Source organism: Saccopteryx leptura, chromosome 5, assembly GCF_036850995.1.
Source record: "Saccopteryx leptura isolate mSacLep1 chromosome 5, mSacLep1_pri_phased_curated, whole genome shotgun sequence".
Classification (NCBI taxonomy): domain Eukaryota; kingdom Metazoa; phylum Chordata; class Mammalia; order Chiroptera; family Emballonuridae; genus Saccopteryx; species Saccopteryx leptura.
Window position 1 is genome coordinate 36814026 of NC_089507.1, and position 26011 is coordinate 36840036.

The window sequence follows — 26011 nt, forward strand, 5'->3', positions numbered from 1 at the left end:
CTGACTTTTCCATGGCTCCTCCCAGCCCTACCTCCCACCAGACAGGCTTGTTTTGGTGATGGCTCCAGTCCGAGCCTCCTGCCTCTGCCTTGGTTGCACCATCTTCTCCCTCTCTCCTGCCTTCTGGTGGTAGCAGCTTCCTGCTGTTGCCAATTTGGGGATTGTCTCATCATCCTGTCTGGCTTCTCAGCCTTTTGCATCGTGCATGTAACAGACGCCCTGGAATACATTCCCTGTTTTAACTTCAGAGTGGCTTTTCTTTGCCTATACCCCAAACTTTTTACACAGGGGGCCAGTTCACTGTCCCTCAGACCGTTGGAGGGCTGGACTATAAAAAAACTATGAACAAATCCCTATGCACACTGCACATATCTTATTTTAAAGTAAAAAAACAAAATGGGAACAAATACAATATTTAAAATAACAAGTAAATTTAAATCAACAAACTGACCAGTATTTCAATGGGAACTATGGGCCTGCTTTTGGCTAATGAGATGGCCAATGCCCAGTTCCATATTTGTCACTGCTAGCCGTAACAAGTGATGTGACGCGCTTCTGGAGCCGTGACACATGCGTCCCGCGTCACCAGAAGTAGTGCTGTGCGTGAGCGATGCTGCAATTTGCGGCGCCGCCACATACAGGACTCCAGGAGCACAGGATGTAGATCCTCTCACTGACCACCAGTGAAAGAGATGCCCCTTCTAGAAGTGCGGCGGGGGCCAGATAAATGACCTCAGGGGGCTGCATGCAGCCCGCGGGCCGTAGTTTGGGGACCCCTGGCCTAGATGGACACAGAGTGATGTACAGGGGGTCCTCAGTTTATGACAGTCTCGACATATAAAGTTTCGAGTTTACGATGCTTACAACCATAAAACGTCAACAACTTGAGACGTGAGTGTTTCGGCTTACCCCATTAGCATCGTACTTACGGACTACGTGGGCGAACTTGGTTGCGCACAGTGGAAGAAAATGCAGTAATGCCCGTATAAGTTAGGGAGTTGGCGTCCCCCAGTACGCTGACCTGTGCCACTTTGGACTCTTAAAAGCACTAGTGTTCTGTTTGTGTTAGGCTAGGGTGTGTTCTCACTTACTTAAAATTCAAGTTATGTCACTGTCGTAGGAACGGAACTGTGTCGTAACCCGAGGACCCCCTGTGATTACCGTTTGTATTCCCCCCACCAACTACAGCATGTGCTGCAGTGCCCGCTTCTGAGGTGGCGCCGGGCTGTGACGGCCTCCCAGACGGTGCCTGGCCACCCCTGTCCTAGGTCGTGGCAGAAATATGCAGCTCTGGGCGTGGGCAGTAATGACTGACCGCACTGAATAGAAAGTACTCAGTTGGGACAGGGACAGGGATAGCAATATTAATGTCCTCACTTTGGGGATGGGGAACCTATCCTATAACCTCAAGTTTCCAGATTCCAAGTCTACTTCCTTTTACAACCTACCTGTGACCTCCAGCGTCCCATCACCCACACCTGTGCAACCATTCCACACGCATCCCGGGTTCCCTTGGCTTCATCACTACCCAGGCAAGAATTCCTTGTCTGCCCAACCCACAACCTCTCATTTCCACCCTGGAAGTGTTGAGGTGTCTGTGGTTCCCGGGGCATGGTGACGGAACAAAGTGGACTGTTTGTTATTTAGCAGAACAGAGGTCCCAAGTCCAAGAGATCAGCTAAGCTGCATGATCAGAAAGCAACTTGGGACTCCAGATGACAGGGCAGGACGGGGTGACACCCCCAGATCCGCCTCCTCCAGCAGTGAATCTCTCATCTCTACCCCCAGACCCACCCCACCAGTGACTTGCCCACCGCCCCGAACAGCAGCAGATTTAAATCTACTGATACATTCTCTTGGTCTAGAATTGGCTGCTGGAGCCCCAGGAGGACGAGGACCCGTCAGCATTTTCTATTAGAGACAAACGTTTCTCTCATCCAGCCTTTTGTGCAGAAAGCTTGACCTCCTCAGAATCGGCAGCCAGAAAACTCCACACTCCTCATAATCCCACAGTTTCCCGCTAATCAGATGTCTAGACGAGAACGGTCTCTGCCCCCTTTCCTGTTTGCAAATCGGCCTTGACAAGTCTTATCCTCTTGACAATACCATTAAAACGTTCTTTATTTGCTCTGTGGGCCTTCTGGGACTTAGTTACTGGAAATACTATCAGTTTCTGGATCAACTCACTGCTCTTGAAATCACGTCCTGATATTCTTCTGCTTAAATTTCATTCTCTTGAGAGGAGCTCTGTTAACAAGGCAATTAGTACGGCTCTGAGTATAAGGAGAGCACTGTGGGGTTTGTGGCCAGATGGCCTGTGGGCCAAGCCTGACTCCGGGTTACGGTGACTTGGGAGAGAATGCCATTCTCACTGCAGCCCAGACTGGTTTAGACAACACAATGCACTTCTTTAATGCAGTGAGGAGAATGGAGGGGAGAGGGAGTTCAGTTTCCATCCAGCCATTTAAGACCAGGTGAGCCTCTTTAATTTCTCCCCCTTGGTCTGCGAATGTAATGGAGGCTTAAAACAAGATCTAATTTATATATTTTAAAATTAGCAATAGACTTATGGAGATCAAGGGTTGTCAGAGAATGACATCCCCTTGTGTTACTAACTGGGGAACCTAGGTACTGGGTTCACCTTCTCACCTCCCCCACCTCCCTCCAAACCTCACCGAGCAACCCACCCCTCAGTCATGGGAAGCAGAGCTGCCAATCATGGGCCCAGGGATGGTTCACCTCAAGGTCACAGATGGCTGCAACAGCTTTCCTTGACATTGAAAAAACTGTCTTTATTATCTGTGAAAAGCAGTACATACATTTGGGATTTGGAGCCTCTCTACCTGGGATCAGATGCCAGCTTTTACCACTTACTAGGGGCATAAGCTCTTTGTACCTCAGTTTTCTTATCTGCAAAATGGTTGTAATAATAGTTCCTATTTCTAAGGGTGTGGTGAGGATTCAATGACTTTATACAAGTGAAATGCTTAGTACAGTACCTGGTATGTAATATGCACTGAATCAGTGTGTGCTATGGTAAAATTAGTTTTAAAAAAATTTTAAATTCAGACACTTTAAATGGGTCTACGGTGAAGAGTAAATGTTCTTTTGACCTCTGATCTGCAGACTCCTAAGTTTCCTCTCTAGAAACAACCACTGTTACCAGTTTATTAGCTACCAATCGAGAGGTATTCAAAGCATATTCATGTAGAGATATTTATATATAGATATAGATAGGTATATAGACACACACACACTGGGAAGACAGAAAGGTATAGAGACAAATAACTCTCGATTTAAAAAGTAGCTATTATATACACTAGTCTGCCCTTTTACAAAATGCACAAGAAAGAATTTGTTGGAAATAAAAAGAAATCCAAAAGTTGTTATTTATTAATCCCCACAGATCTAGCTTATTCTTAATTGCTATCCAGCCCCTTTGGGTGTGCAGGTTTCTCTAACCAGGCTCCTGCCAAAGAGCATTTGGGTTGTTTCAGCCCTTTGCTTGGATTATTTTGGCCCCTACCTGCTCTCTTCCTTGCCTCATCCCAGTGAGTGGGAGGGCCCTCCATGAGTCTTTGCATGACGAAGGTGAAACAGATCTCGTGTCTCCTGAAATGATCAGGGCTCTGGTTAGCTCCAGAAGTGAGCCACACAGCTCCTGGGGGTGAGCTCCAGCTCCTGGCTGCCATCCCTGAAGAAGAGATTCAGAACACCCGGAGTTTTTTTCCTTTCTTTTTTATTTTTTTAAGTGAGAGGAGAGGAGACAGAGATACAGATGCCTGCATGTACCCCTGACCGGGATCCATCCGGCAATCCCCCTATGAGGGATGCTCTGCCCAACTAGAGCTGCTGCTCAGCAACCAAGCTATTTTTTAGTGCTGAGGCAGGAGGCTCCATGGAGCCATCCTTAGGGCCCGGGACCTACTTGTTATAACCAATCGAGCCATGGCTATGGGAGCAGAAGAGAGAGAGAGACAAAGAGGGGAAAGGAAGAGGTAGAGAAGCAGATGGTCACTTCTCCTGTGTGCCCTGACCGGGAATTGAACCCAGGACATTCACACTCCAGACTGATGCTATACCACTGAGCCAACCCTCCAGGGCCCAGAACACCTGGGTTTTGTCCAACTTACAACAGTTTGTCAATTTTTTTTTCATAGATACAGATAACATTTTTTTTATTTATTTATTCATTTTTTTAGAGAGGAGAGGGAGAGACAGAGAGAGAGAGAGAGAGAGAGAGAGAGGAGAGACAGAGAGAGAGAAGGGGGGAGGAGCTGGAAGCATCAACTCCCATATGTGCCTTGACCAGGCAAGCCCAGGGTTTCGAACCGGCGACCTCAGTACTTCCAGGTCGACGCTTTATCCCACTGCGCCACCACAGGTGAGGCTCAATTTGTTTTTTTAAATAAGAACATTTCAATCATTTATTTATTATTTTTTTACAGGGACAGAGAGAAAGTCAGATAGAGGGATAGATAGGGACAGACAGACAGGAACGGAGAGAGATGAGAAGCATCAATCATCAGTTTTTCTTTGCGACACCGTAGTTGTTCGTTGATTGCTTTCTCATATGTGCCTTGACCGTGGGCCTTCAGCAGATTGAGTAACCCCTTGCTCGAGCCAGTGACCTTGGGTCTATGCTAGTGAGCTTTTTCCTCAAGCCAGATGAGCCCGCGCTCAAGCTGGCAACCTTGGGGTCTCGAACCTGAGTCCTTCCACATCCCAGTCCTATGCTCTATCCACTGTGCCACCGCCTGCTCAGGCAACAGTTTGTCAATTTTTAAAATAAATTAATTTCAACCACAAGAAGATATATTTTGGATATATAAATAATTGTAGATTACAGCCCTGGCTGGATGGCTCAGTGGATAAAGCACTGACCCAGGGCACCAGAGGTTGCCGTTGCAGGTTTGACCCCCCAGTCAGGGCATATAGAAGAAGCAATCAATGAGTGTACAACTAAATGGAACAACTAAGTGAAACAACGAGTTGGTGCTTCTCTCTCTCTGTCTCTCCCTTCCTCTCTCCCTCTCTCTATCTCTCTCCTTCTTCCTTTTTATCTCAAATCAATGGAAAAAAAAATAACTGTAGATTACAAACAAATTACATCTGCAATGTATTTGCACATCAAGCCTGCTCTTCTGAACTTTGGGAACCGAGAAGCAAATTGTCATACTTACACGGCCACTTGTCTCACTTTCTGCGTAGGTAGTGTTTTCTTCAGTTGCTCTAAAAGAACATCTAATTTTAGCATCACAATAATGACATCTCCTTTCCACCCCAGTAGGCTTTGAAATACAGTTACTTCAGGTATAAATCACAATTGACATATTAGAGTATTGTCTAAAGATTTATAAGACCAGAAGGAAGAATGAACTCAACTTCTCTTTAGAATGGGAAACATCTTTTTCTGAAAGCTAATCCTTGAGGCAGAACCCTGAATGTCGGCAAATTTGTTTGAAACAAAATCGAAAGGTCGTCTGGGAGGCTGCTCTGTAATAATGAAAGGTCAAGGTTTTCAGCCAGATGGGCCTGTGTTTGTTGGAACCACTTGCAAGCTGTGTAACCTTGGTTACTTGACTGCCATAAACCTCAGAGACCTCAGTTTTGAAATGGGAATAAGGTATACCATGAGCATCAGTTGAGAGAAATGAGAGCCACTATGAATAAGCCTGGCAGGTAGCAAACACTCAAATAATACTCATCACATCAAGTGTCTGATATCAACCTGTTCCTACGTGCTTCGAAGCCCAGGGACGATAGAAAAGAGACTGGCAGCCTTTCCTTGTACTCTTTCCCTCTTCATTTTGTCTCTGTGAATTGGGAGGTAGGGAGCCAGGGCCCGACCTCACAAAGGGCCACTGTCTGGGCCCGGGGAGGTCTGGGAGGCCCATTAGGCTGAAATGGGGCCCTGCCAAGTTTTCATATGGTTTTCATATCACCAGGCTTGTTTTGACTTCCGTGAGCTTTCTGGCCACAATCCCTCCGAGATGCCAGGAGAAAGGAAGTGCAGGCGGCCTGAAGCGAGGGCTGCACAGGCAGGGGCAGCTGGGGGTTCAAGGACAGGGAAACACCTCCCAGGCCCGTGCAGAACTCCCAAGAACGGTCCCCTGTAGTGACTGTCTCCTCGCGTTCCTTCCCAGACGCCCAGCCTCTGGCAGGAGTTGGCCTCCCAAGGACTCAGTCGTGTCTGCTTTTCTCCCAGTGGAGGACGGACGGGGGAATTTGGCAGGCGAACAAGACCCATTAGTAGCGTCTGGTCTGGTCGAGGCGCTGTCTTTGGGCTCTGTTGGGCTGGCGTGGGGCTGGGCCCTTCATCAGCTGCCCTTTGACGATTGCTCCCAGGTCAGTCCCAACTCAGGCAACTGGTTATCCAGAAATACAGTTGGGTCAAGCAAAGCGGGCCCTTCCTGGGTGCTGTGTTTTAAATGCAGTGTGGTTCTTTCTGGATAGAGCTTGTGAGTACTAAGTGTCAGCAACAATAATAATGATAATAATAATTAATTCTACAGATATTTTTTTGAGCTCCAATTACATACCTGACATTGTACTGGTTCTGAAAACAAACAAATAACAACTAAGATTTCTTGTGTCGGCACTGGTGCAGAGCACTTTTTATATATTATCTTCATTAGCTGCACATTAGCCTCATGAAGTAGATATTGTTACCGGTCCCATTTTTCAGATGAAGAAACCGAGTCTTAGAAAGATAAAGCAACTTGCCCAAAGTAACTCCACCAAAATGAAAGCCATAGTTAGAGTGGTGGGCAAAAAACCAACAACAGCAACAAAAAACCCCAGGACCCTGACAGTTGTGGGGCATGACTATCTACTTTGGACCCCCTGACATGTCCACACCAAGACTTCTGCTAGTCCCTCCCAGCTCTGGAATCCTGACCACAAGAGACCCCTCCTATCCACAGGGGATACAGTCCAAGACCCCATGTAGATGATATAACAGCAGGTAGCACTGAACCCTATAGATTCTACACATACATAGACACCTATGATGAAGTGTGACTTATAAATTATGCAGTTTCACAGGTAGATGATTTGTTTTTACCATAGATCTTAGCAACCTCAGCATATAATTTTTTTCTTTCTTTCTTGAGAACAATTCGCCTTTTCACTGAAAAGTAGCATTCGTGGCTTCTCTGTGGCACATCTGAGTCGCCAGCATCACTAGTCTTGCTCTTTGGGGCCATTACTATGTAAAACAAGGGTGACCTGAACACAAGCAAGACCAGATAGTTCGGTGCGATAACGGAGAGGGCCACTAAGTGATGAACTGGTGGAGAGAGTCTACAGGGCGGAGATGCTGGATAAAGAGATGATTCCCGTCAGGGAGGGACCACGCAAGGTTTTAACATGCCACTCAGAACAGTCCACCATTTAACAATTATGAATTGTTGATTTTTTTTTTTTTTTTTGTATTTTTCTGAAGCTGGAAACGGGGAGAGACAGTCAGACAGACTCCCGCATGCGCCCGACCGGGATCCACCCGGCACGCCCACCAGTGGCGACACTCTGCCCACCAGGGGGCGATGCTCTGCCCCTCTGGGGCGTCGCTCTGCCGAGACCAGAGCCACTCTAGTGCCTGGGGCAGAGGCCAAGGAGCCATCCCCAGCGCCTGGGCCATCTTTGCTCCAATGGAGCCTTGGCTGCGGGAGGGGAAGAGAGAGACAGAGAGGAAGGAGGGGGAGGGTGGAGAAGCAAATGGGCGCTTCTCCTATGTGCCCTGGCCGGGAATCGAACCCGGGTCCCCCGCACGCCAGGCCGACGCTCTACCACTGAGCCAACCGGCCAGGGCTGAATTGTTGATTTTTGCAATTTCCATTTAATATTTTTTGACCACCATAGACCGCGGGTAACTGAGACCGCCGACAGTGAAACCACCGATAAGGGGTGACCACTGTGTAAACACCATGTCCTGCTGGCCCCTCAGCTTTTCACCTCCAACAGGTGGGCCCAGCCTTGCCCTCCTCCTCTGCTTCCACCTCCCCCTCAGTCTGGGGACTTCCTCAGGCTAAGCAAGCAGAGGGCTCTCGGCTGGAGCACACCTCCTCAGCCCAGGGAGCTGGCTCCCCCTGGCCTTGCAGCCACTTTTAATTCCTCAGCGCTCGCCTTGTGCTGAGACGGAGCCTCCATTTCCGCCATGACTCCCTGTTCCTCAAGGCCCCCCTCCCCCACAGTCCTGTCCCGCTGCTGTCTGTGCTGGGGTTCCCCCGGAACGGACCGAGGTCCAGCTGGGAGTCTGTTAGCAGGGACAGCTACAGGGAGAAACAGCCTTTGGGTGGGACATGGGAGGATAGCACTGTAGGTCTGGATATCTAAATTCGTGAAGGAGGAAAGAATAATCTATTTGCCTGCATTTTCTACTCTGGACGCTACATCTTTATCATAATCTTGTCATGGCCAACAACTGCGGCTCTTTCTTCAACTTCAGACAGCCCCCCGCTGACCACCACCTCCCCCTTTCCCAGCTCCCTTCCCCTAGCAGCTCATCTCACACCATTCTTCAGCCCCCCACCCCCATGGGTAGAAGACTCCGTTTAGTTTACTGCCTTGCCTGCCTCTTCTCAGGCCCCTCCATCTCGGCTTAGTGTCCGTGGACCACGTTTATAGTCTCTTCCTTGCAAAGTCTGTCAACCCCTTTCCTTTCCTCCTTTTTAAAATTTATTATTTATTATTATTATTATTTGTATTTGTATTTTTCCAAAGTAATAAGTGGGGAGGCAGTCAGACAGGCTCCCGCATGTGCTCGAACTGGATCCACCTGGCATACCCACCAGGGGGATCCGATCTTCTGTATTGCTGCTTCGTTGAGGCCGGAGCCATTCTAGCGCCTGAGGTGGAGGCCATGGAGCCGTTTTCAGTGACCAGGCCAGCTTTGCTCCAGTGGAGCCTCGGCTGCAGGAGGGGAAGAAAGAGATAAAGAAGAAGGAGAGGGGGAGGGGTGGAGAAGCAGATGGGCGCCTCTCCTGTGTGCCCTGGCCGGGAATCAAACCCGGGACTTCCACATGCTGGGCTGACGCTCTACCACTGAGCAAACCGTCCAGGACTACCTTTCCTCCTTTTTTATTATACTTGCCTGGCAAAATATGAACCCTACCTAAACCCCAGTCCAGGCCTGCACGCAGTGAATGAACGAGGCTGGAGGAAAACACTCATCCATGCCGGCTCGTCTCTCTTTACAATCTGACCACTAACCTCGTCAGTCCCCAGTCTGCCCAGCAGTCCCAGGGTGCCTAGTTTATTTACCTCCTGCCACCTCCCTGCCGGGACCGATTCACATCTTCTCCTCCCTCCTCAACACCCCAACACCTCCTTCCCGGTCCTCATTCTTAGCTGATGGCCCTGCTCTCCACTTCACTGCAAAAATGGAGCAACCAGAAGAGAACTCCCTGTGCTCTGCTCCACGCCCGCCTCCTGCCTGCTTCGCTCGCATGGGCTGACCTCCTCCTGTTAGCGCAGAGGGGCAGTGGCAGCTGCATCGAGGCGGAACATTTTCCTGAAACTCAACAAACTTCCACCTCCTCTGTGTCATTGGCCAGAACTCTGTCACCTCCTCCTTGCTGCAAAGGCGACTGAGAAATGAGAGCGGGGCCTTTTCTGCTTCCATAGAAGCTGCAAGAGGGTTGAGAGGAGCTGCTGGATGACGGGCAATAGCGTCTACCACAAGCACAGGCTTATTCCCTGACACTCGCTTATGGCAGCAAAGAGGCTTCTTCTATTAGGTAGCGTTCGCCCAGAGGTTCCCTCCCTCAGCGAAGTGTGGGGCCCTCCTAGACACGGTCATCTAGCTGAAGGGATGTTCTTCAGCCAGGCTAAGAGGAAGGGTACAGCGATTTCAGGCCTTCTGACCTTCCTAACTCCATCTCAATCTTAATCAACACGTCCTGCAGTAATTCCTTAGACTAACCTGTCTAGGATCACATGGGAGGCAGACGGTAGAGCTGGAACAGAGGCCTTGAGATATAAACATCTGTCCCCACACGACCTCTCTACAGAGTTTTGATTGTCCGGTGCATGTGGGCCAGCCATTGGAGGTAAAGCCCTTTTAGAAATGCCATCTAAATTTCACTTTTCTCTTTTCCAGAGAGACACACTAAAGGCTAGTTAGAGAAGCAGAAAGTCCCAAGGGCTCCAGGGCAGCATACCCTGGTCTAGGCAGGCTCCATTCTATCTCAGTATTATGAGCCAGAACCCTGTAAGCCAACACCCCAGAAGAGACTGTTCACTTATCCATGGAGGGGAGCAAAAGTTGGTGATCTGTACTTTTACCTGCCTGGCATCCATTTCCCATTTACTGCCAATCTATTCTCACTCCTGGTCCAAACAATTCAGTGGGGCTGACCTTACCCGCTTTGCTCCAGCAATGGGCACATGATTTAGACCCAGCAATCAGCATTTTCTCTCCACTGGGCCAAGATAATTGCCTCTGGGTTGGGCCTGTACCCCAGGCCAGGCCAAAGAGGTTCCATTCTGGAACTTTTGCTGGAGTGACTGGGACAAGATCTTTTTTGGCTGAGAGTTGCTAGCTGTGTGGCTGATAGAAGTCTGAAGCTTCCAGGGCCAACTGCCTGGTCAGAGCCAGCCTGGGAAGGCAGACGGGCAGGACAGGAGAAGCCGGCCTGAGTCCTATGGACCTCCGGAGGTGGCTGGAGCCTGCAAACCCAGCCGGGCATAAACCTAGCAAACCTACCTTTGGGATTTCCAGTTACACAAGCCCAGACATTTCATTTTGATCCTTAAGCCAGTTTGAATTAAGTTTCTGTCATGTTTTGTGCAGGATGTATCCTAATTTCAAAAGGTAGGTTCTTTTCCTAACCTCCCCCTAAGAGCCCCTCCCACCAGCCTCGCTGTTCCTCTGCTCCTCAGCTGAGTTCCTTCCTGCTCTCTTAGCTAAAGCATCATGGATTACCCTTCAGCATCAAAGACTGCCACCGCCACTGACCCCGTCTCCCACCAGGATCCGAGGGTTGAGGGAGTTCACAGTTTGAGTGGGAGACAGCTGTGAACAGGGGCTTCCTATTGCTTTCCTGACTGGGGCTTTCTCTGGAAGTCTCTTCTATAGTTTTAAGCAATTAGACACCTGCTGTGACATTACAGCCAGCTTACTATGATAGAAGCCATCAACGTGACATTAGTACCGACTTCCCCAAAGCGTCCTTCTGCTCCTCGGGTACCAGGTATGCGACTGTTAACTCACGGCCAGTAGATCACACAGCCAGTGAGAAGGAAAATCTGAAGGTTTGCAGAAATTAGGGCAGGGCAGCCCATAAATTTTTACCAACATCACCTTTCTCACTCAAGTGCTGAATAAGGTAGAGAGAAAGGTGTCATCACAGGTTGAAATTGTTGTCTGCCACCAGCCTTCCCCGGGGAGTAAAGCAAGGTGTCTATTCTCCAGCGCAGGCTGAGAATCCAGCCACTCGGGGTGTCTGGCAGTTCTCCAGAGGGGCTGATTCTATTCTCATGCTGCCCTTTCATCATGGGACGAAGGCAACCCACTTGGGCAATTTGTAGAGGATACTTTATAAACCTGGCATCTGTCTATAAATGTGCTTTAATTTTCACCTCTCTACAGTACCTCTCTGCCTTCAGCCTTCTTCATCGCGACCGGAAATGGGAGGAGCAGAATGTGCGGCCACAGGCATGAGCTGGCAGCCTGGGCCCTGGGGTTTGGCAGGACTGGCTTTGGGGCCTTGTGCATGCAAATATTGCTCTTTAGTCTTTCTATGCTCTTCTAACCTGCAACCTTGACTGGGTGGCTGGTTCCTATTCTTGGACTTGTCCCTGAACCTATATTTACTGACACCTACAACAGTGCCTGGCACTCAATAGACATGCAATTCAGGCCACCCCAAAACACAGTTCCAGATGCACCATTCGTATTTGCATGGTGTTCCAGAGGTGCCGTTCATGTAGAAAGGGCCCCCGGAATTGGACAACTCAACATGTTTTAGATGCATAGGCAAATTAATTAATGAATAAATGAATGAGGTCTTGGCTGGACATGCTTAGGCTTCCCATGCTGGACACTCAGGGTTCTTTTTCTCACTGACATGGTCCAGCTTTCCTTCTCTAACACGCTCCTGACATGGTAGATGCCCCGTAAATGCTGACTGGATGGGATCAGCCTCCAAATGAATTCCATTCCCATGTTGATCTGCTTTTCATCTGGGCAATCAGACTGCTAATAATCAAGCTGCTCAAGCAGCCAGTTCTTTAGGTTCCTGGTCCTCCTTATCCTCTTTCTCAAGGTTTGGGCCACCCTGTGTCTCCTTTCCCCACTTCTTTTACTGCGTTGGATCCCACACATGGACTTCTGCCTCTGAACTCCAAGGCACCGGGATCAGTGGTGTTAGCTTCTTTGTTTCTCATGGACAAACAAGTATAAGAAATGGGCCATAATTTGAGTCAGTCATTGAAATGTGCTGCATTCCAGATGTTAGCATTGATCACAATGTTTCTTATTTGGTAATTCAAACGGTTGGTTTTAGCAAATTCTGGAGTGTGCCTCTCCTGCCAATGGGCTCCAGGAAGGGTAGCTGGCTCCTGGGAGAGCCCTTCATGCCTCTTGGAACCTTGGGGTTCCCCACCAGGTCTAGACACTAATGAGTACAAAGTCTCAAGTCTAAATGTCCTGCCTTCCCGCTTTCAAATCCTTACATAATCTGGCAACATCTCACTCATCCGATCCAAGTTCCCACTTCGACCTAACACAACTCCTCTGTCAGCACAGCCTCTGCCACCCCTCGATAACACCACCTTCATTCCTTCTTCAAACGCGCTCTCATCCAAATCTCACTCATCCTTCAAGGTCCAGCTCAACCTCCAGCGCCTCTAAGAAGCCTCCTATCTATCGGCACTCCAGCTCCATTGACCTTTGTCTTTCTCAAGTACAGTTTGACAGGATCTGTACGCATCATAATATATCATCCACTCTTTCCTAGCCAGACGACATACTCCTTGGGGGCAGGGATCATGCCAAATTATTTCAGTGACCCTCCCATGGCCATGGCCTGTCACACACAGGGCGATTAACAAATAAACTCGACTGACCCTACTTCACAGTTAAACACCTAGTACCTCTGGAATATCTTCTTTTTGTTTTAGCATTAAAAAAAAGAAAAAGCACTAACTTTACATTTTTTTCAGCATCACGTTAATGAGGACAACTGGAGATGACTGTGTTTGTCAGGGAAGGAGAATCAACTTCCCATCTGCGACAGAAATAGAATCCTCCCCTCCAAGCCCCCGCTGGAGCCTGTCATCAATATACATAATGGTCACATGGGCAGGACGAACAAAGCAACCGAAGGTTCGGTGGATGATTAATGCTCAAGCAGAGCGGTGGCATTTGTCATCAGCCACCAGCGTTCAGCAGATGTGCTGCTGGTCACCGAGCACGGGGCCTATTGTGAAGCATTATCCCCGCTCTGACTGCCGCTGGCGTTTATGTAACAGGACAGAAGGTGGAAACAACAAAACACCAAGAAATAGGTGAATGCCATTTTCCTTTTTTTTTTTAAAAAAAAGCACCTTGCAGAGAGACTTGCTTACGGTTGGAGTTAAATTTCACTCCGCAGACTCAACTCTGAGTCGTTTTTTGGGCCCTCAGACTCCTGGGCAAAATGAAGAGGTGGTTGAATTCAGAAAGTACTATTCTGTCCTCCTCCGTTATTGGGAATAAACTGAAAGTATTGGGTTTGGTGGTGCTTTTCCAGGTAACCAGTTCTGAACTTCTTACACTCTGACCCTAAATGGACAGAAGCAACGTCCTGGTCAAATCACTGCCCTGTAGCTGTGAGCCACAGCGCTGTAGGGGAACGCGCTTACCTGGTGGTTATATGAGAAGTCACTTTTACAACCGCAGCCCCTACCTCCCCTCACCCCCCCAACACAAACACACACACACACACACACACACACACACACAGCGTGGGCCTCCAGCCCCCCCCCACTCACACACACACACACACACACACACACACACACACACAGCGTGGGCCTCCAGCCCACCCCACCCCCAACACACACACACACACACACACACACACACACACACACACACAGCTGGGCCTCCAGCCTTCTTTCCAGCCTGCTGCCCTCTTCATTCCCGCATTTCACACATTCCATTCCAAGTAGAAACCTCCTCCACCTGCAAGTTGCATGAAAGATAAAAAGGTAAGATAAGGCTGAGGATAGAGGGGACTTGGCCCTGGGAGCCAGACAGTAGAGCCTATTGAGACGGGGGCAGCGGGTTGTGAGTTGTGGGGCTCCGGAGTGGACAGTCTGTGTTACTTTTCCTACTTCCTAGCTGGGTCAGTGTGAACAACCTGGCCAACTTCCCTGGGCCTGGGTTACATTTCTATAAACAGGGATGACAACAGTATTAGCCTTGTCTTGTGGATTTGTGGTGGCAAGTAAATGAGTCAATATATATGGAGCACTTGGAACAGTGCCTGGGACGTGGAATGTGCTTAATAAGCATTAATTATCATTGCAGAGGAGGGCATGTAAGTCTCCCAAGGGCCATGATAAGACCCACGTGAGACAGTGCCAGTTCTTGCGTGTAATCTGCTCTGTTCATTTATCTTATTCAGCAACTACTTATTGAGACTTAGTATATGCCAGGCACTTCCTAGGTGCACAGAATACAAAGGAGGAAAATAATTCAGTCCTTGCCCTTGCGAGCTGACGGGCTAGCCTGTGCGCCCATCCATGGCCTGTCTCAGCGTGAAATGCCCAGCCACTCACCCTTGCTGGGCGGCACCGCGGCTGGCCCACAGGAAGGCTTCGGGAATTCCCCGCCATTGTTCTCCCTTCTGGTAGGTTCCTCGTGGATAGCCTCAATTCACTTCCCACCTAGACTCCAGAATCAGCCACTCACCAAAGTCCTAGATAACCTCGCCCCCTTGGCTCTCCGAGAAGCCACTCCCCTTCTCCACTTCTCCTTCGCAGTGTAGAACGTTGCTGCCTGAGCCACACAGGTTTCCCGGCCTAACGCCATCATGGCGGTGGGGAGTGGGGGACTCCCCTCACACCAGCAAACAATTCCTGGACACCAGCGGGGTATCCAAGAGTTCAACTCAATTCTGAAAATATCTCTTGGGAGACAGTAGCATCAGATTCCCCAGGTTGAGGATTTGTCTTACAAGACTGCTGCCCAGCCCGCCTCCATACACACTGCCGAGTCGGCTGCAAGCCCAGGCTCTTCCCTGTGCTTCTCATGAGCCAGCTATAGGTGGGAGGTTCCAGTGACTTTCTCCTTGGGTTCTATTAATTTGCTAGAATGGCTCACCAAACTCAGGCAAACCTGGTTACTCACTAGATTAACAATTTATTACAAAGAATATGAAAGGCTAAGAATCAACAGTCAGATGATACATAGGGTGAGGTCCCAAACAAAAGGGGTCTCTGTTCTCATGAAGCTTGGGGCCCAGCACAGTGGAAAAATGCAAGCGTTCTGGTTCCCCAGTAGGGAAGCTTTCTGAAAAAGGTAGCCAACAACGAGCTGTCCTCCTGTGTTTTTATGGAGGCCTCATTACACAGTCATGACTGACTAAGTCATTGGCAATTGCACTGAACTCAACCTTCACTCCTGGAGGTGGGGGGGGGGCTGAAAGGTCCAAACCCCTAATCACTTGGTTGGTTCTCCCGGCAAACACCTTTGAGTGGGATGCAAAAGCCACCTCATTAAAATACAGAAGATAGCTTTCATACTCCCAATATTTAGGAACTTCCAAGGAATTTTGAGAGCTGTCAGCCAGAAACTGTGGATGAAGACCAAATACTTTATAAATCACGATATGATGCACCCTCCATATTCCTGTTCTTTCGTTTCAGCTGGTCTTTGGTTTCTCCAAAGCATTTCAGAGGATGTACCCTGCCTGTCTGTCCTCCTCCAGCCTTCCTCACCACCCCCCTGCTATTTCCTGGTCCCACACCCCATTCAGAGCCATTGATCTTGTTCTACTTCCTTGAGACGCAGGTCGGCCATCAGTAGCGCTTCCTCCATCCTCTCTACCTCAAAGCCACCTCAGACTGCAAACCCATCCTCTCTGTCAGTCTACTGAGCCAGCAGCTGGAACAGCCTGTCTGTCCTCCAAAGCCAATCTCATGGGTGTTCTCATACCTCCCCCAACCCTCCCCACTCCCTGCAGTCCTGACTTCCTTAGGCCTCCCTCCCCCCATTCTTGCTCCTTAGGCTCTCTCCACTGCCTCCTTCTTTCTCAGTGCATAGAAAATGCAGAGTGATTCACTCATTTTTTTTTCTTTTTTCACAAGCACAAATTAAGTGCTCATGTGTGTTACATGCTAAGTACTCTTCTAGGTTCTGGAGATAGGGCAGTGAAGGAAATAAAATCTCTACTCTCATGGCACTGGTGCTCTAGTGTGGAGAACTGGCCAATAAACAAAACAGCATTTGATAATGTAGCGTATCAAATGGTGAAGGCACACGTCCAAGGGCACCGGCCTGCTGTGAACTGCAGAGGAGGAATGGAGGGCAAGGGGGAGGCAGGCCAGGCCTTGGAAGGACCTCCTCTGGGCTGGGCTGCTTTATATAGTGAAGGAGAAGCTGCTAAGGGTCTCACTGCTTTGCCAATTTGTTGAGAGGCTCCTTGACTGTGATGCTGCCTCGTACAACAGTCTGGACACTGTTCCCGCCACGGTCCAGCATGTGCTGTAACGGCAACAAGCCTGCTGCACTGTGCCCTAAAATGCCAGTGGGTCTGGTTGGTAATGGAGTGCAATCGCTTGTCCGAAACAAATGATTCCATCTCTTGCCCCTGGAGAGGGAGCAGAGGAAAGCCTTGATGGACTCTTCTGTGTGTTTTGGCAAACGAACACAGCAAAGTTTTCAGTGTGGTCCCTCCGGCCTATCTCCTCATCTAGGTCCAGGTAAAGAGGAGTCTGGGAGAGGATTGGACTGCGTTATAAAGATAATATACGATACTGCCCCATAACTGATTAAGGACACATCAGGCTGGAAAAATAACTGCTTTGTTCTCATAATACATATTTAAACGTATTCAACTTTTATAATTTACATGAACTTTCATATGCCTAATCTCATTGGATATTCAACATACTATATGGCACAAAATCTGTTATAATTTATTTATCACTGAGCTAAATATATTTTCTAGTTAGCATGGGAATACACATTCTTTGCAAAAAAAAATTGTTTTATTTTTGTTGTTTGCTGTTAGAGTCAGTTAAGAATTGTGTCAAATTACACTAGAGTCTTCCTATCATTGAAAGCTTTAAGGTCCTGGAGTGCTGGCTTTACATTCCAAATGCATTAATAATGGGCTTCACCCGGCATTCCCAGCAGAGATGCCCCAGCATACCAGCCTCATGTTCCTCGTGCTGGGAATGTGTGATTCCTCTGTGAGCTGCATTCTGCTGTGTGCAACTTCTATTTTGGGGCTAAGTTGTTTCTTTATATAGAAACCAGTACTCTTGTCAAATCAAGTGAGTACATGAGTCATTTGTGCATTTCCTAAAAACCGTCACGTCAAGTTTTTTTCATCTACCATCCATTTTCTTTCTTAATCAGAAGGAAAATGCATCAACAATGCAAAAATCCTGGTGAAATGCCTAAGCTTTCATAGACTACTGTTACAATGAAAATGCTTTTTGGTGGTTACTGAATTTCACATTTGTTTAAGAACCAATCACATCACTATTTGCATTTTCACCAACCATGTAACTTACATACCTCTGCTAACTGGGGGGCTCCACTTCTATAATTCACATTTTAACCCGTGATCTTTTAGACACTACTAAATGGTCTGAGACAGTGGTGCTAATTAGGGCTTAGAGGGTGTAATTTTGAAAGCCAGATACAGCAATGAGAATTAGTGGTGTTTGCCCCAAACAAGACTTAATCCCTCACTTCCCCAGCAATTTGGGGAATAAGGGAAAGTGAAGCTTGTTCTTCCCTCATATCCTAGGGGTATGTTCGTAATGAGTTTCAATATTTTGTTAGTTTAGTAGATTACACTAAGGAACTGAGGCTGTGGGGAGAGGCTTTGCCATCTGTGCAAAAACAAATAAGGGTGCTTGGCTCTTTAGGCACCCCACCCCCAAGGAAGTTGGGGGGGGCAAATAGTGGCTGTGTCCAATCCACTTAGGACTTTGAGAGAAAGTGTTCTGTTAAACAATTGACTAAACTGTCTGACTCTTTCTGAGGCTCTTCTGCCTGGGCATTACCTCCTGACCACAGTCTCTTGTTTAGTGTCCCAAGAACATTCATTCCTGGGGACCTGGCTGATACTTCTTTCTCTTTGCTCCTTTGTCTTTGTACAAATGATGGGTTAGAGAGAGAATGAGCAGGTGAGTATGTTTGTTGGATTCTTCCCACTGGAGAACAGAAGAAAAGAACTAAAAGATCTAAAAGAACATTAGCGCGGCCTAGGTACAACACTGTTAGACTTTCCATTTAACTAAAGGAACTCCTAACAATGTCTTTATTAATAACGCAGTACTGATAGTACCTAACGCTGTTCACACAAAGGCTTTGGGAAAATGGGCATGGTTAGTTTTCCTGCTCTCAGTGAAAACACAGTGGACATTCACTAGTTGTTTCAAGTAATCTTTAAAACGTGAAATTATTCTGAGTTATTGTCATTAGATTGCTTATCAAATAGGTATTCTGTTCCCAGAAAAATGACTTGGGCTATTAAGACTCAAACCATTGAAAGCAAAAGAAAATCTCAGATTTTGCCCTGAATGAAAAAGAGAATTATTTGTGCCTTTTCTTTTACCTTCAGTTTATATATTCCATGGAAATAGAGAAAGAGGGTGGAGGAAACCTTCCAGAATAAGAAAGATAACATCTGACAGAGTAGCAAGGGAATATAATGCGGAACACTAGTCTTTCTTTCTCCCGGAGTGTGGAAAGGGGGAAACGTGGGTTATTTGCTGCCATAGAAACCAACCAAGGTATGTGGGAAGGGAAGGGAAGGGAAGGGAAGGGAAGGGAAGGGAAGGGAAGGGAAGGGAAGGCCCGTGCAGGAATGCAAAGGCTTACTTTTTATTTTTTTAACCATCAATCGACCAGCAATTGCACTACTGAAAATTATCTCAGAGAAATGAAAACATCTTCACATACACACACACAAATATTACTTTTTTTTCCAAAGTTAAAGTTGTTCTCTAGTCATTGGTGATCTTTTTTTTTTTCTTTCCTTTTTACAGAATCAGAGAGAGGGATAGATAGGGACAGACAGACAGGAACGGAGAGAGATGAGAAGCAGCAATCATCAGTTTTTCGTTGTGACACCTTAGTTGTTCATTGATTGCTTTCTGGTATGTGCCTTGACCATGGGCCTTCAGCAGACCGAGTAACCCCTTGCTCGAGCCAGAGACCTTGGGTCCAAGCTGGTGAGCTTTGCTCCAACCAGATGAGCCCATGCTCAAGCTGGCGACCTCGGGGTCTCGAACCTGGGTCCTCCGCATCCCAGTCCGATGCTCTATCCACTGCGCCACAACCTGGTCAGGCATCAGTGATCTTTCTAATCGCCAGAGAGATGTGTATGTGTGTGTGGATCCTCTTTATTAAAATAAGTGCCAATCTGCCTTCCCTAAATATTTTGTCTTTTGAACCTAGTGATTCTGTCTTCCAGTCCAGTGTCTCTTTAAAGGAAGGTTAACAACAAAACAAACCCAGAGCACCCATGCGTCCCAGACACGCCCTGCAGCGACATGCGCAGGGCTGCGACACAGCTAACACACACTGCCCAGAGCCTCCGGATGACAGCCCTGCACGCTAAGGGATATCTGTCTCCCTTTCCCTACTCAGAGGTCGCTCAGAAAATGAGCAGTTCAGAATGAATTCCTTCCTCTCTGTAATTCAACAGCTGTTGCCAAGTCATAGTTCTTTCCAATTTTCACAACTGAATATTAAAAATGCTTCTCACATGCATCCTCTGGTCCTCTGGGTAGATGAGGAGGCACACTGCCTGTTTCTGTCCCTTTGCAACTCCATGTCCCAGGCAGCCACCCTTCCCTCTCCCCTCCCAGTCCTCCAGTCCTTTCCAAACCACCAAGACAGGCAAAGGAGCAACAGACCAGGTGTTGGGAAGCTGGTGAGCACACCAAGTCTGTCTTTCTGGAAAGCGGCTGTAGGAGCAAAGATACCAGCTCAGTATCTGTGCTGCTGTGAATGGTAGGGTGTTGCCAGTACTGGAAGTATTCTAGACTCAGTTGGAAAATTTCTTAGCAGAGATGGTGTAAGAGGGAGATGGATTAGATGCCCTATAACATCTCTATTTATTTTTTATTTATTTATTTATTTATTTATTTATTTATTTATTTATTTATTTATTTATTTATTTTACAGAGACAGAGAGAGAGTCAGAGGGATAGACAGGGACAGACAGACAGGAATGGAGACAGATGAGAAGCATCAATCATTAGTTTTTCGTTGCGCGTTGCGACTTCTTAGTTGTTCATTGATTGCTTTCTCATATGTGCCTTGACCACGAGCCTTCAGCAGACCGAGTAACGCCTTGCTCGGGCCAGCTACCTTGGGTCCAAGCTGGTGAACTTTTGCTCAAACCAGATGAGCCCGCACTCAAGCTGAGCGACCTCAGGGTCTCGAACCTGGGTCCTTCCACATCCCAGTCCAACGCTCTATCCATTGCGCCACCGCCTGGTCAGGCTCTATTTTAAGAAAATAGACTATTTTTAGAGCAGTTCTAGGTTCCCAGCTACATTTATCGGAGGCACAGATCTCTCATACACCTCCTGCCCCCCCCCCCCCATGCACAGCTTCTCCCACTATCAACATCCCCACGAGGCGGTACATTGGTTTCAAGTGATAGACCTGCCGTGACATATCTCTGTCACCCAAATTCCATAGTTTACATTGGGGCTCAGTCTTGGGTGTTGCAAATGTTATGAGTTTGGACAATGTATAATGACTTGTGTCCTCCATTATGGTATCAGACAGAGTGGCTGTACTGCTCTAAGATTCTTCTGCATCTCACCTGCTCACCACCACGCCCTGGCAAACACTGATCTTCTTACTATCTTCCTAGTTTTGCCTTTTCCAGAATGTCATATAGTTGGAATCATACAGTTTATAGCTTTTTCAGATTGGCTTCTTTCACTTATTAATATGTAGTTAAGCTTTCTCCATGTCTTTTTGATGGCTGATAGTTTATTTATTTCTAGTGCTGATTAATATTCCATTGTCTGGATGTGCTAATGTTTTTTTCAATTGTGGGACTGTTTCTATAGATGCTGGATAGCACTGATAGGGACAAAGGTGAAATAAGCAGGAAGGGCCAGCCTGACAGCTGTGGTTTCCAGTGAAGGAGGCGTGGCTGAGCTCTGAAAGGGGGACGATGCTGATACCAGGGGTCAGTCTTGTGCAGAGACTGCAGCTCCACAGAAACAGGACTACAAGTGACAGCGATCCAGCTCAAATCAGCTTAAATTTAAAAAAACTGACTGCGCACTCCTATAAGCAGACCAAGGGGTAAGTCTGGATTTTCACGCATGGCTGAAGGCAAGGCCCGAAAAGACGCTATCAGTGTCCTGGCTTTCTCTGCCTCTGAGCTTTGTTTTCTTCTGGGTTGACTTCACGATGAGGCAGACTGTCCCATGAGGTGAACAACATGACTACCTGGGGACCCAGGCTCACATTTGACCAGCGGATTGACACCAGCTTCCTCTTCCCAGCAAAACTCTCCTCTGAGAGCCCTGAATTCACTGGGCCAGCCCTGAAAGAATGCCTGTAACTGACTGGTGCCCACCCCTAAATTAGGAGTTGAAACGACCCTACCACCACCACTTGAGCAAAATGGGACTGGGGCAGAGGAGGTTTCCAAAGGAAAATTGGGTGCTCTTCCTAAAGAATGAAAAAGGATGCCGAGCAAGGAAAATCCATAGATGCTCCCTGTGCCAGACTACAGGAAAACAGAGCTGGGTGTTGACACATATCACACAGAAGTGAGGAAAATAGTGAGCGGTCTTGAACAGTGGGCTCAGAGCAGTCAATTGAAAAAGAACCTCATTATACTCTTTTATAAATGAAAATTAAATGTCTGCTGAGGCCCTATTTCTCCTTCGCTGGGATTTTATGTTCTTTGGGATGTTAGAGAAGTATGGAGAAAATGGGGGGTTCACGCTCAGCTTCCTTTCCATTTCTAGTGTCTTTGTATATGGCTGAGACTAGAAAGCTAAACACATTTTCCAGACTCCTTTGCAGCTAGGGTAATGGATACAAATTAACTTCATTAACTAGATGCACTCGATAAAATGTGCAAGGCAGGAGCCTCTTTCTGTGGTTTGGCAGCTTTCCGCAGCCCGCTCCATTGTGGAGATACTGGCCCTTTCACTTACAGTTCACACGTTCAGTCTCTACCCTGGGGGCTCTGGACAGACATAGCAATGGCGACAGTGGAGACCTCCCGACTCCCCATCTTCTTGATTATGCAAGAGGTAGCAGCTCCCTGGCGGGTCAGTTCTGCAGCTCTGGGAGTCCTATCTGCAGACCCAGCCTAGAGCCCACCGTTCTAGCCCTTCCGACAACACTGAATGTGGGTAATTCTCTGTATTAATTGTTTTTTGTTTAAATAGCTGAAAAGGTGTCTGTTTACTAGACCTAAACAGACAGGGTTAAAAAAATTCTCAAAAAAACAAAAATCTGTTTTTTGACCAAGGCCTGAATGCTCAGAGAGGGATGATTTGGGAGAAACAACTATTAACACAGACAGAGGGGAAAACTCATTTGGCTTCCACGGGGCACAGTCACGGAAGGGAGGACTACACACACAGTCTCTGGGGCTTATGTCATCGATATGTGTACCCCTCAGAATCACCGGGCTCTTCCCTCTGTCTTTCCACTGGGAACTATTCTATTCCTTGAATTCATTCTTTCAAGGTGAGGCTTTTGCTTTCACTTTCAGTTCACAAATATTGACTGAGTATCTGCAGTGTACTGGCAAATGCTATATTCTCTACAACTAAGTTACCTCTCCACCTCCAAGGCCCCTGCTTCATACTAGCACATATATGTGCATGCGTGCACACACACACACACACACATACATACATACAATACAAACTCTTCAACTACTCAAACTTTTACACCTTCTTCCTTGACTCCCCCAATCCGGGCTTTTAGTCCAACCATGTGATCCTACAGCTCCCGAATTCCCCCATCAAAGTATTTCCTCACGCTGTATTGAAATTGCTCATCCGTTTCTCTGTCTCCTATGCTAGATGTTAACTGCAGCGATGGCAGAGTCTGTCTCGTTTGCCAGTGTAGATTTGAGACCCAGCATAGGCATAGTGCCTGGTATGCTCATGGCTCAGACATTCCATAAATATTTATTGAATTTATATTCTAGTACACTAAGGAATTTCAGAAACGGGATTATCTCCGGAAGCTCTCAGATCTAAGATCAGCTCCTTCCCAAGTTTCTCATACAGTAGCCCCCCTTCCAATCCCATTTCTTTTCACTTAAACAAACAAACAAAAAAGCAGAGGGGAGAGCAAGAGAGAAAGCAGTCACAGCACTTTGTAGCACTGCGTCACAGGAGACCATTTCACTGTGAACATGCTGGCTGCGTTTTATGTTATTCATCCTTTTCAGATTTTGGCATTGTCCTTTGACCTTGGAGGAATTTTTAACCTGATATTTTGTTTTCTCATTTATAAAATGGAGTGAATTACAGATGGCCACAAATTCTTTGACACCGTTCCTATCTGAAGGTGTGATGTATGTACCTGCCACTTCCCTTTAATTTGGGTGGGCTCCGTGAATGTTTGGCCAATAGCATATAGCAGAAGTGATGCTATACGAAATTCCATGTGGGAGCTTTAAACGGCTGGCAGCTTCCACTTCTTGTCTTAGACTAATCACTGTAAGGGAAGTCACCTACCATGCTATGAAGGAGCCTGAGCTACCACGTGGAGAGGCTGGAGAAAGAGAGAGAGAGAGAGCGAGATGCTGGCTAGTCCCAGCTGTCCTGGCATTCAGCTGAAAGGCAGACATGTGAGTGAAGAAGCCATCCTGGATGTCCAACCCAGATGAGGCCTTGGATGACTCCAGCCCTGGCTGTCACCGGCTACAACAACACAGGAGATCCCAAGCAAGAACTGACCAGCTGAGCACAGTTCACCCACAGAACTGTGAGCCACTATAGACCATGCAACTGGAAGGAATGATGTCTACCTCACAGTATTGTCATGAAGGTAAAATGAGATGTTTGTAGGCTAAATCCCTAGCCCACAGCCTGGAATGAAACAAGTCTTAATGTATATCAGTGCTCTTGCCCTTTCCCCTCCCCTTTTATTAATTCTATCCATTTCCAAGAAGGGGTAATTCTCAGTGTCATCTTTTGAAGATAGGGTGAGATGGGGGTGGGCTGTTTGCTAGATATTTGGAATTTGAAGAGCTCCCCTTACTTTCCCCCATCTTTCCCTTGTTTCTTTCTTTTCTGTGTTCTTCAAAGCACAGACAGATCATTTAGACTTAAAATAAGTATAGCAAATTCAGCCTTTGTGTTTCAGACAGAAAAATCACAGGCTTGGTACAAGCTCATGGTAATAAAAATCAAGACCTAGAAGCATTTTAAAGTCAAGGCAAAATTCCCCTTGACAACTTTTGTCACGTCTGTATGTGAATGTCTGTGTATAAAAAGCAGTTACACAAAAACTTTAGGCTATATAATTATTTCACCATGTAAGCATGTTAGAATTACAGGATTTTGGGGAGAGGGTTTTTAAAAGTACATGGTTACCTGTAATTATAATCTTGTTACATTTGATTTTATAGCATATCAAAATTAAAATTTGATTAAACCAGGCAGAAAGACATGGTACATGTTCTAAATGCTCTTTTCCTTCCTCCTTACTCAAATGACTGAACTTATTTCATTTTTGTGATTTCCACTGAAGTTGACCTTTTATTATATTTATTGCTAAGGTTGTGTGTCTTGCCAATTGTGTTGTATATCCTAGAAAACTTGCTACCAAAGCAGTTTGAAATTACCTTTCCTCTGCCTTCTGAATTTGTGAGAACACCTAAACAGATAGGCAAGAGGGCTCATTTCAGTCTGAATTGAGTCAGCATCATAAATTCTGTCAAATACCCGGTCCGTTAAGTTGAGGGTGGAGGACAGAATCAGACTAGCTGCCTGATGTGTAAATAAGAGAACTGGTTTATACATTTACATTTCAACCTTCAATGTGGCAGTGCATACAAAGTTACAGTGTTTGTTCCCAGGAGAGGCCTCTGGAACATATGGCAACCCACAGGTTTGAAGGGTGGGGAGGAGAAGGGATGAGATGGAGGTGGTCAGCCTAAATGTCTGGTGACATTTGCAGTCAGTTCCAGCTACAGAATATTGCCCAGATGGGGGAAGTCAGCCTACTGTTGAAGATGTCTTTCCCTGATGAGACTCTAAGGGGCTGGAGCTTGGGGTTTATGAATGCAAGCACACATCTTCCTGGGCATCGAGTCACTTTACTAACCTTGCCATTCCCTGTGACCAGAGACGTAATGTAGGCCCTTTCCGGTCTCTGCTTCCCAATGTAGTCGGTGTCCAGACTCAGCTGGGGTAACTGTTTCTTTCCATTTCACAGCTCTTGTTGGCGGTGTGACTGTGTGTGAGGCGCTGGAAAGCTTGTTCTATATATAATTACTTCTTGATTTGCCTCTGGGAGTGCTGTACATGCACCCGACGGTAGGTGTGTTCACGTGAGCTTGTTAGAGGCTGAACGATCGCCGCCTTATCGACAAGAGCCAGAGAATGTGGGTCTAGAGACAGGTGGGTGACATTATTTAGCTACAAAGTTAAAAGTAACGTTTTAGGAGAGTGTTTATGGGGTCTGTGTTACTGATTGCTACTGCAGCCAAATCCATGATCCTGATGCCAACCCAGACGGACGCCAGTCAGTGCAATCACGCCCCAAATTAAGAAGACAGACCCGATGCCGGGCTCCCAGACCCCGAGTGCTCGCAGCTCCGAGGCC

At 47.2% G+C, this 26011-nt stretch overlaps 1 long non-coding RNA gene across 1 annotated transcript; it reads right to left on the reverse strand.

Annotated features, from left to right (window-relative positions):
- Window positions 1–3539: 3539 nt before the first annotated feature.
- LOC136406831 (uncharacterized) lies at window positions 3540–25666 on the reverse strand. The gene is made up of 3 exons (XR_010751717.1): window positions 25511–25666; window positions 5111–5232; window positions 3540–3694 (listed from the first exon to the last, which is right to left on the reverse strand). It is a non-coding gene; the product is annotated as an uncharacterized lncRNA (long non-coding RNA).
- Window positions 25667–26011: the final 345 nt, after the last annotated feature.